The sequence below is a fragment of the Amblyomma mixtum genome, chromosome 9, assembly GCF_055824585.1.
Source record: "Amblyomma mixtum isolate Tamu chromosome 9, ASM5582458v1, whole genome shotgun sequence".
In the NCBI taxonomy this organism is placed as follows: Eukaryota; Metazoa; Arthropoda; class Arachnida; order Ixodida; family Ixodidae; genus Amblyomma; species Amblyomma mixtum.
In genome coordinates, this window is record NC_143020.1 from 67,243,342 (window position 1) to 67,255,442 (window position 12,101).

The 12,101-nt window shown below is 44.5% G+C and overlaps 1 long non-coding RNA gene across 1 annotated transcript; it reads left to right on the plus strand.

Annotated features, from left to right (window-relative positions):
• The first annotated feature begins 227 nt into the window (after positions 1 to 227).
• Positions 228 to 12,101, plus strand: LOC149329477 (uncharacterized). The gene is made up of 4 exons (XR_016285862.1): positions 228 to 447; positions 1,482 to 1,575; positions 2,119 to 2,194; positions 11,295 to 12,101. It is a non-coding gene; the product is annotated as an uncharacterized LOC149329477 (long non-coding RNA).

Here is a 12,101-nt window from a genome sequence, read left to right on the forward strand (position 1 = left end):
TCGTCTGCTAGGACACCCGGGGATGGGATCACAGGATCGCAGCTTCTACAAACGACATGTCAGCAAAAGTATCTAAAAGCGCTTTGGTATTCGCATTTAATAAAGAAATAAAATGAAAAAATATAATTTGTTTTTGTTGCGAACACAATTCAAATATTAGTAATAAAAAAAGCGCATTTGTAGGTTTTTTCAACGAAGCAAAACTGCAGCCGTCGTCACGGTTTGTGTTATTTGGGTTTTCGTAGCATTGTTTGAGTGCTCGTGCGGTGGACGTGTATGAAGAACACAAGTGTGTTTTGGAAACCAACGACGAGAATTACGCCCTATCAACACTGGTGATTTTGAACGGGTAAAGCCCTGAAGAAAGGTAGCGCTACGACTTGTCATCTGGAGAGGCAACGAAGAAGAATGTGCGGTTTTGCTAAGCCTTGATGAGCCGTCTGAACGGTGAGTCCCGTGTACGTTTCTTTACTTCTGATCTCTATTCGCACGCGTTATTAGTGTGCGCCTATATAGGGATGGCAGTGCAGGCAGTCTGCGTGCGGTTGCCTCAGCTATAATGCGTTAACGCCGATTCACACGACGGTCCGTTCGCCCGCGGCCCGCGCACTACGTATTCATGCGTCACCACATTGAGAGGCGCGCTGTCGGCCGCGGCAGCGGGCGAACGGAAAATCGTGTGAATCGGCCTTTACCAGAAAAGAACGGGCGTATAGGCCGCATGGCAACTGTTGCTCCATAGTCTCTATCTGCGTTTAGTACTCGGGTGCCGCGGTAAATAAAAATGCCACCAGTTATCACAACAGAGTTATGCGGTCTCTTGCTAGCGCTGCGAAAAACAACAGACAAAGTTTACTACATTCCAATAGCATAGATTTGTGCTACGTAGGAGAGGATGATGAGCGTGCAGTGCCACGTTAGAGAGCGCTCTTGCTAGGCCAGCTGCGGACAGACAAGGGAACTGACAACGGTCGAGTTGCCTCGCGGCTGGTGCCCGTCGGATTGATTTGTGCTACTTAGAAGATGACGATGAGCGGCAGTGCCGCGCGACAGAGCACTCGCGCTAGGCCAGCTGCCAACAGACAGTGCTCAGTGTGTGTACTCGTGGGATTAGTGCTTACGCCTTAATATTTGTCATACAATTTTTTCGGGGACAATGATCGCGTGTAAAAGGCTGGGGCATATCCCTTGCCTAGTCATTTGTAAATTTTTATCTGTGCTTCCCCATGGAACAGAATTTGACACAGTATTATGTCATAGTTAGATCGTTCTTGCGTCTGCCCTGAGGTGTAGGTGTCGATGCTTCCTCGCCTTCAGATTTTGAGAACTGTTTGGGATGCAACTGCGCACTTATTTAGGATTTCAAGCTTTTTGCTATATCCCTCGTTTGTGCGGCCCGCTTTCAAGTCGTTCGCTATATCGGTGATGGTTTGTTATTGATTTTCACTTTCTCTTATTTATTCTTGGTTGACTGCCACCAGCTGTGCTGCCGGCGATTCTCCGCGCTCGGAACTATTCCCAGGCACGAGACCCTACCCACAGACCTCCCTGCACCACACTCACCAGTTTTCTTCAGTATTTTTTTCCCTTGCTCTTACTTGCATTGCCACTAGGCAGTTTTTATTTCTGTGCAGATTTGTTAAATGCAATACCAATTTTCGTTTCATGCTGTGATGTGAGATATCGTGCTTCTTGCTAATGAATGCATGCCTTTTCCATCCTCTCATCATTTGTGCAAAGCAGACGGGTCTACTGGTCGCTACGTTCAATTTAAAAATACCTTCGGTGCTGCTGCAAAGCACCCTAGTAGTAATAAAATCCTGTGCATGCTATATTCGAATAGTTACGCTCTTTTCATCATGCATAAAAATAGTGGTATTCCAGCCTGCTCATCTTTCTATGCGGGTGTGACAGTCATGTAAATCTACTGAAAAAATGTATATCGGTGCATCACATACAATCTGTTCATTTCTTTTGTCATGGGCCCTCTCATTGCTTTTTGTGTTCCTATGTTACTACCTTATTCTAATTTATGAAGCAGTAGACAATTTCTTCTCTTGTCATTCATGACATTGTTACGGCCACTGACAACAGTTGCTCTGACATATTTATTTGCAGTTGCCAGCTGCCAGTATCTACTGGGCCATTCGTGCTTCCAGCTTTTGGCTGTGCTATCTCTCCTCAGCTGTTTGTGGTAGGTATTGTTTTCCAGTGATGCATACCTTACCTGCCTATTTAGAAAAATTTCGTAGACATAGGCTCACAGCCGGGTTTAGAAATGCATGCAGAGCTCTACATGCACTTAGCAGCAGTACCTCCCTGTATAATCACATGAATCTGATCCTGAATTACATGAATGTAATTACATGATCTGCATGAAATAGTCGCTCATGAAGCTTTTGACTGCTGCTGTTAACATAATGGAATTTACACTGCTTCAGGTGCAGAGACTATTTCACACATGTTGCCTCTTATGCATATGTGCCCTCTGAAAGGACGAACATATTCCTTTATCCCTTTAAAAAACATTGTGTTCTATCATGATGCTTTGCCGGTATTTCTGGTGTATAGACCAAAATGTCACTCAGTATTGTAACATGAAGCGGGAACTCAGTTTGTCCAATGTTTTAGAGGTAACATGAAGCGGGAACTGAGTTTGTCCAATGTTTTAGGGGTCCTAAAACATTGGACCAACACAGTTCCCACTCGAGTTATTGATCACTTCGCTCTCGCCCTACCATAAGCTTGCCGTCCAGGTTGGACAAATTGATAGAGCGACTGCTCCTGTGAAGTGGTGGTTCTGAGTTCGAACACCGGACCAGGACGAATCTTTCTTTAACTACGAAGTTTCTGTGAAAGCTGTATAGCTTTCCTTTGTAGCCATTTGGCTGTGCTCGAGTGGATGTCAATGAGTAATTACTCCTTATTACAGATCTTTTGTCAACGCCAAACTGATTCAGTAGCAACAAATAGTAGAAGGGTAAAAGCATGCTGCTCCCAAAAATTCGTTAAGCATGTTATAAAATGTATGCTGTATTGTTTTAACTGCTGCAAAGAAATAACGGTGATGTTAGATGCCCAGCCCCTATTAGGTAAACATAGCTCGCAATTAACACAGTGGATGGAAAAGAAATATGGACTTCAACCCTCACGACGACCCTCACCCCAGTAAAACAAAAAGTGCCAGTGTTGCCATACTTGAGAGCTTTGCTCTTTAAAATTGCAGTAGACTGCTACTCAAAGTTGACAAAAAAATGCGTCTCGTTTTCTGCATGTGCATTCCACAGTGCTGGTGCCATTTTCACTGGCCATTGACATTCAGTCGCATGATGTGCACCCCGCTCCTCGAGTTGATTTTGTTTGTCTTGTGAACCTGCCGTCAAAATCAGTGCAGGATAATGCTTCCCCAGTTGATCTGCAGTTAACCTTGTCCTTTGCCAGCTGCTGTCACCCTTTCTCCACAGAGAAGGGCGGTGGGAGTCCAAGCCAGGTGGAGTTGAAATATTTGACTAGTAGTGGACAGGGATCCTGCGGTTTGTTGAGTACACAGGCAAATTGGAGACTTATGGAAGAATTTTTTTACCAGCCAAAAAAGACGCATACACAAGACAGAACCGCACAGGACAAGGGCTGGTAAAAGCCGTAGTCCTCTGTGGTTCTCTCTTGTGTATGCGTGTTCCTTGGCGGGTAAAAAAATTCCTCCGTAAGTCTCCAATTTGCCGTGTCCTCCACAGATTGGAGGATCCCTGTCTGTTACTAGTCAAATTTCATTACTCCACCTGGATTGGACTCCCACTGCCCTTCTCAAACTTTTGAAATCCTGTTGCCCTAGCAGATCATCAGCTGTCGGTTGTATTACTTTCACTTCAGTGAAATTTGACATGTAGCGGACAGGGATCCTAGAATTTGTGGAGTACACAGGCAAACTGGAGACTTATAGAATTTTTTTACCAGCCAAGGAAGACGCATACACAAGATTCGTTGTCTGTGTTTCACAACTGAAAGTTCTAAATGCGTGCAAAAGTGTATCGTGCATTCGCACGTATTTTGAAAACTCAATTTCTGCAGCATTAGGTTTTCGGAATTGGAGCTGTAGCATTGCCGCCACAGAATCCCGCTCGTTAACAAAGCGCACACTTATTTGCTAGGTATATATTCGGTATACCGCAACCAGTACACGTCACTGTTTGGAAGGTTCTGTCGTGAAATTGCTGATTGTGCAAGGTAGCTTTTCTTTTAAATTCAAGCGCTCTCTATTTGCTTTTTCCTGTGCATATTCATCGGTCGTTTCAATTCGGAAGCGTTGGTGCTGCAAGACGTGCATACGGAAGCTACGTTTGTGCACAAAGCTCCTGAATGTTTGAAAGCGCAGCTCTGACAGTTCTCGTTGTCATAAATAAGTACAAAGCAGCCTAATCTTTTTGGACACACCATTTCATGCTCTTAGCTGTTTCTGAGAAACAGGCTGCCTTTTTTTCTGTTTTTGGTGTGAAACATTCCTAACAACTTCTTTCTTTCTCGATGCACAGATAGCCTATGCATACACGGGCAGCTTGATTGCAATATTTAGGGCAATATTTATAACAGGTGCAGTGAGCCTTGGTGCATGTGGACAGAAATTAAACTAGGGTGGGGTGGGGTATTTTCGCACAGGGTAATATTATGCGGAGGGTTTGGCGTATTGAAACCGAGTCTTTCTGAGCTCTTATTAGACGTCCCAGCACCAGGACAGTAGTTGAGGCTTTTCTTCTTTGTTGTCTAGTCAATGGTTTCCATCACATAAAATAGCCTTAATTCTAGCTATCCCGTGGCCTTCTAACTGAACGATGCAGATATACTGAAGTGATCAGTGTTGCATAAAAGTAGTGAGAACATTGCAAATGCAAGGCAACTTCATTGGTTTGCAGTGCACTAACGTGGCAGTCAGAGAGAATTACACATTACATTTGCAAATCTAAATTGTGCATATAGTATGGACTGGCACGTAATGTGCGAAGTAATCACAGTTATCTCGTTCATGCCGAATGCTAGTGTCAAACATTGTCAGTATTGCATATTTATAAAGAGCAGGCATGCTGCGCCTAACTTGTCGTTGGATAGATTTTATTACTATGAAAGCAAAAAGTTTACACATGGCTGTCGTGTTCTTGCGTGGGAAGTAGTATTACCTTAAATGAGTATAAACACCAAATTTTTGGCTATGTGTGTTCTTTGTAGTGACGTGCTGGGCATTCGTATACATAGAATTGTTGCATAGTATTCGTCTCCAATCGCTAAATAATTACAACCAGGACAGCAGCTTGCTTGGGCATGTTGGTTATTCATTCTTGATGGAACAGCGCAAAACATCGGGACAAGAGACAAGCGCTGACTTACAACTGGTTTTTATTTCGAAGAAACATTGCTTCTTATACCTTCTTCACCCTCTCAAAAAACACATGCGTCGCAACCATATCGTTCAAGCGTCCACAAAAAAGCATAAGACAAATAATCACAGATATTTATAATCACATTTTTAACATGTCAAATTCTTTCTTAGTCAAAGCAACAGACGGCGTGCTGACACAATCGTCGCGCAGACTCGCTATCGAAGCTGCCTCGATTATTTCCCGGACTAACTGGTCTTTGTGATTAGCCAAAGCTTTGCATTTTTGGAAAACCGGTGCACAACTAGTTGAAGGGCAATCTCTGCAATGGATTCCCAGGTTCCTGCAAGCTTGCTCGAAATTATTTTTGTGTTCTAGCAGCCTTTCATTCATGCACCTGCCAGTCTGCCCAATGTACTGTTTACCGCAAGTCACTGGCAACGAATAAACAAGGCCTTCGGTGCACTCCACAAAGGGGGTTCGATGCTTTATCGTGCATCCCTGCTTCTTTTTGGTCGGATCGGAGTTGACTCGTCTGCACAGACTTTTGAGTTTATTAGGAGCAGTCATCACTACATTCACGCCAGCTTTTCGACCTATGCCTTTCAGGCGATGGGAAATATTGTGAAGATACGGAATTGCTACTACCGGCCTCCTTTCTTTCTGTTTCTGTGCATCATCTTGCTGCTCGGGCCTAGCCTGCATCAGGTGCTTTTTCATCTGCTTGGCAACAGATACCAACAGGTGCGAGGGGTAACCCGAGTTGCCAAGCCGTTCCGCCTGGCGAAGAAAGCTCACATTCATTTTGTGAACACAGGATTTCCTCAAGGCATTCGTGAAGCACAAGTTCACAATAGCCCTCTTGGTCAGCTTAGAGTGAGCTGATTGGAAGGGCATTGGCGCTTTCTCCGCTCTGGGCTCATAGGCCCAGCAGGCGTGCCCTCTAGTGAACTCAAGTCTCAGGTCTAAAAACCTGAGTGACCCTTGAGCAGGAAGCTCGTGCGTGATAATAAGTGGCTGCAAAGCCTGCGCAAAGCGACCCACCTCCTCCATTACTGCTTCTAGCGTATTCGCCCTTTGGCCATCACAAAGAACTAGGTAGTCATCAACGTACCTAAATACCTTTTTAACACTAGTACCTGCAAGGGTTACGTTCAGGAACCTGTCTTTTCGCGCCAAGTACAAATCACTGAGTAGAGGCGCGATACATGAACCAATGCAAACACCGCGTTTCTGGAGATACACTTTTTCCTCCCAACAGACGTAAGTTGACCTGAGGTACACTGCTAATAGCTCCAGGAACCCTCTAATAGACATTCCGCAGGCGTTTTGAAATGCAACAGCACCATGCGTATCTATGCATTCTTCTACAGACACCATCAGCTCGTCATGCGGTATGGAATAATACAAATCTTTTACATCAACTGAGCATGCGGCAAAGGCACTGGTAGAATTGTCAGTTAAAAATCTAGCTATATCGTCCGAAGATTTCACCTGAAATGGGTCGTCAATTGTTAGTAGTTTTAATTTTGCTTGCAAGAAGACACCAAGAATCTTTTGCCACGTCCCTCCCTCAGAAATTATTACCCTCAAGGGCCAGTCTGGTTTGTGAGTTTTTACAGTGAAAAACGCGTCCAAGTTAGACTTCTTGCAAGTTTTTATGCCTCGAAGGAGGTAGTCAAGTTTAAGTTCTTTGCATAGCTTCATAGCAGTTACCTTTGCTTTCCTAACAGCTGATGTCTTGTGCTCGTCAAAAACAGGGCTGATGGTTTCTAACGCCTTAGTTTTGTACAAGTCCTTGGAAATCACAGCAAAGCCCCCCTCTTTGTCAGAGGTCAGCAACGCAAGGGAATTGTCTTTCAAGTACCTTACAGTACGTCCCACTGGGAGATTCCTCTCGCAGAGCTGGTAGCGGCCAACGACGTCGGCTCCGTCTGAAATACACCTTGCACTTTCCTTGCACCTTGCTGCGCGCTGACTACAATGAAAGGAGAAGAGGCATGACCGAACAAAGCCAAGAAAACAAGATCCACACGCTTGGTGTGGATGTTCTGCCACAACCGGTCCGCGAGGTGCTTAGCCTTGGGCCTAAGTTTGCCATCCAACCGAAGAAGACAACACCGGAGCTTCTTGCCATGGTGCGGCGCGTTGCCAAGGCAAGCCCTGAGTCGGAAAGTGCAAGGTGTATTTCAGACGGAGCCGACGTCGTTGGCCGCTACCAGCTCTGCGAGAGGAATCTCCCAGTGGGACGTACTGTAAGGTACTTGAAAGACAATTCCCTTGCGTTACTGACCTCTGACAAAGAGGGGGGCTTTGCTGTGATTTCCAAGGACTTGTACAAAACTAAGGCGTTAGAAACCATCAGCTCTGTTTTTGACGAGCACAAGACATCAGCTGTTAGGAAAGCAAAGGTAACTGCTATGAAGCTATGCAAAGAACTTAAACTTGACTACCTCCTTCGAGGCATAAAAACTTGCAAGAAGTCTAACTTGGACGCGTTTTTCACTGTAAAAACTCACAAACCAGACTGGCCCTTGAGGATAATAATTTCTGAGGGAGGGACGTGGCAAAAGATTCTTGGTGTCTTCTTGCAAGCAAAATTAAAGCTACTAACAATTGACGACCCATTTCAGGTGAAATCTTCGGACGATATAGCTAGATTTTTAACTGACAATTCTAGCGGTGCCTTTGCCGCATGCTCAGTTGATGTAAAAGATTTGTATTATTCCATACCGCATGACGAGCTGATGGTGTCTGTAGAAGAATGCATAGATACGCATGGTGCTGTTGCATTTCAAAACGCCTGCGGAATGTCTATTAGAGGGTTCCTGGAGCTATTAGCAGTGTACCTCAGGTCAACTTACGTCTGTTGGGAGGAAAAAGTGTATCTCCAGAAACGCGGTGTTTGCATTGGTTCATGTATCGCGCCTCTACTCAGTGATTTGTACTTGGCGCGAAAAGACAGGTTCCTGAACGTAACCCTTGCAGGTACTAGTGTTAAAAAGGTATTTAGGTACGTTGATGACTACCTAGTTCTTTGTGATGGCCAAAGGGCGAATACGCTAGAAGCAGTAATGGAGGAGGTGGGTCGCTTTGCGCAGGCTTTGCAGCCACTTATTATCACGCACGAGCTTCCTGCTCAAGGGTCACTCAGGTTTTTAGACCTGAGACTTGAGTTCACTAGAGGGCACGCCTGCTGGGCCTATGAGCCCAGAGCGGAGAAAGCGCCAATGCCCTTCCAATCAGCTCACTCTAAGCTGACCAAGAGGGCTATTGTGAACTTGTGCTTCACGAATGCCTTGAGGAAATCCTGTGTTCACAAAATGAATGTGAGCTTTCTTCGCCAGGCGGAACGGCTTGGCAACTCGGGTTACCCCTCGCACCTGTTGGTATCTGTTGCCAAGCAGATGAAAAAGCACCTGATGCAGGCTAGGCCCGAGCAGCAAGATGATGCACAGAAACAGAAAGAAAGGAGGCCGGTAGTAGCAATTCCGTATCTTCACAATATTTCCCATCGCCTGAAAGGCATAGGTCGAAAAGCTGGCGTGAATGTAGTGATGACTGCTCCTAATAAACTCAAAAGTCTGTGCAGACGAGTCAACTCCGATCCGACCAAAAAGAAGCAGGGATGCACGATAAAGCATCGAACCCCCTTTGTGGAGTGCACCGAAGGCCTTGTTTATTCGTTGCCAGTGACTTGCGGTAAACAGTACATTGGGCAGACTGGCAGGTGCATGAATGAAAGGCTGCTAAAACACAAAAATAATTTCGAGCAAGCTTGCAGGAACCTGGGAATCCATTGCAGAGATTGCCCTTCAACTAGTTGTGCACCGGTTTTCCAAAAATGCAAAGCTTTGGCTAATCACAAAGACCAGTTAGTCCGGGAAATAATCGAGGCAGCTTCGATAGCGAGTCTGCGCGACGATTGTGTCAGCACGCCGTCTGTTGCTTTGACTAAGAAAGAATTTGACATGTTAAAAATGTGATTATAAATATCTGTGATTATTTGTCTTATGCTTTTTTGTGGACGCTTGAACGATATGGTTGCGACGCATGTGTTTTTTGAGAGGGTGAAGAAGGTATAAGAAGCAATGTTTCTTCCAAATAAAAACCAGTTGTAAGTCAGCGCTTGTCTCTTGTCCCGATGTTTTGCGCTGTTCCATCAAGAATTACAACCAGATTTCTTTTCTTCCCTGTTTCAATAGCATAGCAATTGCTATGACATCAATGTTCAGTATAGGTTATGGAAGGCACAGAAAAGCTACTATATCGCTACTTCATCGTTTTAATTAGTTACAATGCTAAAGCCAGCCTGCCTTAAGAGTCGGAATCACAATGAATGACGAAGCCGCAATTATATTGCAGTTTTCCTCATGCCTCCCCTGGCTTATACTGACCTTTGATGCCATTGCCATTGCTCAGTTTTTAAAAGTGAAGCAGGAGAGAGAAGATATTTAATTACAAATTATTTAGCAGTCATAGGCGAATACTGTGTGGTTATCCGTGCATAGTAATGCCTTATGCATCATTAAAAACAAAAAAAAATGTGCAACTGAAATTTGCTCGGCTGCTGACCCAAAAGACGCGGGTTCGATCCCGGCCGCGGCGGCTGGAATTTCTTTGGAGGAGAAATTCTAGAGGCCCGTGTACTGTGCGATGTCAGTGCACGTTTAATTAAAGAACCCCAGGTGGTCGAAATTTCCGGAGCCCTTCACTACGGCGTCTCTCATACCCTGGGTCGCTTTGGAACGTTAAACCCCATAAACCAACCCAAACCAAACTGAAATTTGTTGTCTGCCTCTTTGAGATGAAAAATTTTGAATTTTTCCTTCACTATTTTAGAGCATGAAATTCAGTTAATGGTATTTGAGAAACAGGAATTGTAACAGCCATTTCTCTTCAGCAAGAAAACCGTCATTGGTTTAAGTGTTTTCCCGATTCAAGGTTACCCTATATTTTAAACTGCACAATGTATTATGTGACAAGAACTGTCAAGCACAATAGGTGTGGTTTTAGAAATGACTGGAAGTGATAAGGGAATACATTTACTTAGAGCAGGTAGTGACCGCTGATCCGGATCATGAAGAGTAATAACTAGAGGAATATGAATGGGGTGGAGTGCATATGGCAGGTTCTCTCAGATCATGAATGGCAGTTTTTCAATACCCCTCAAGAGAAAAGTATACAACAGCTGTATCCTACCGGTATTCACCTATGGGGCAGAAACGTGGAGGCTAACGAAGAGGGTTCAGCTTAAGTTAAGGACAACGCAACGAGCTATGGAAATAGAAATGATAGGCGTAACGTTAAGAGATCGGAAGCGGGCGGAGTGGGTGAGGGAACAAACGCGGGTTGAAGACATCCTAGTCGAAATCAGGAGAAAGAAGGGTGCTTGGGCAGGGCATGTAAGACGAAGGCAAGATAATCGCTGGTCCTTAAGGGTAACGGAGTGGATTCCAAGAGAAGGCAGGCATAGCAGGAAGCAGCAAAATGTTCCATGGGCGAAGGTTTGCAGGAACACGGTGGACATAGCTGGCGAAGGGCAGGGTTAATTGGAGAACATGGGAGAGGCCTTTGCCTTGCAGTGGGCGTAGTCAGGCTGATCATGATACTTGCAGAAGAGCTTGCTCATGTTAAAATTTTCATTTGGTAAATATGTGCTTGTTTTACATGCACACAGCTTTTGAAAGGACTAGCATAGTGATAATTGTATTGGGCTTCATAAAATTGTAGCTCTGAATGAAGGTTTGCAATGAAAGGTGTCTGCACTTGGTCACAATATAGGTACACACTAGTGGCGACATGACACACACGATCAGTACATTCTAGTTGTATTCTTTCTTTTTTTTCATGGGGTTATATGCAGGATAGTATGAAAAGGGCATTGGAATTGACTCTTACTTGCATTATTTTCATTCATATTTGCAGGCACCCGGTGAAATGCACTCATAGCCAAAGCTCCTTCACTCAGCCGAGCAAGCTACGGCATCATCCAGCATCTTAGTTTCTTTTGAGCGCTTACAGCTCACTGCGGTGGATTTGGTAGATGGGTTTACTTTGCTTTTGGCAGTGTTCTTGGCATTTAATGTCAAGTACACCCCAAAAACAAAGCGGGCTTGTCTGCTGCTTGAGACACTAATGGGGCTTGATCCTAGCGAGCGCCTCCCAAGCGTGTTTTGGGCAGCCACAGCAATCACAGCAATGACTTGAGAAATAAAAGTTATCAGTGTTGTACATTTGTGTCATTATTTCTTGAACCATTGTTATTCCCAACGCAGACAGAGCACCATACTAATGTGCAAACTGTAGTGTAGCCATAAAGTAGTTGTATGAGCAAAAATTATTCTACTCAAAGATTATAATCCCTTTTGCTCATTACTCTTTTGTAGATGTAGCGCAGGTGGATCCTGCAAAACATATGACCAACTTGCTCTGAAGAATATGTGAAATAAGAAAATTAGTACGATACATTGAAAACACGTGAAACTCCTTTGGAAGGAGTAATATAAGATCTGGGCTGATACTCCTTGAAGGAGTATAGTCACTCTAACAAACGGAGTCCTGGAACTCTACCTGAAAGAGTAGTAGGATGCTGTTTCAATGTGGTAGCTTTACTCCCTCGGAGGAGTGCCTGTACTCTATTGCAGGAGTAGTACAGTACTCCTTGAGTAGGTGTTGGATCACTCTTTGTCCAGAGGGAGTAATTTTATTCTGGAAAAAGGAGTGGAATATGGG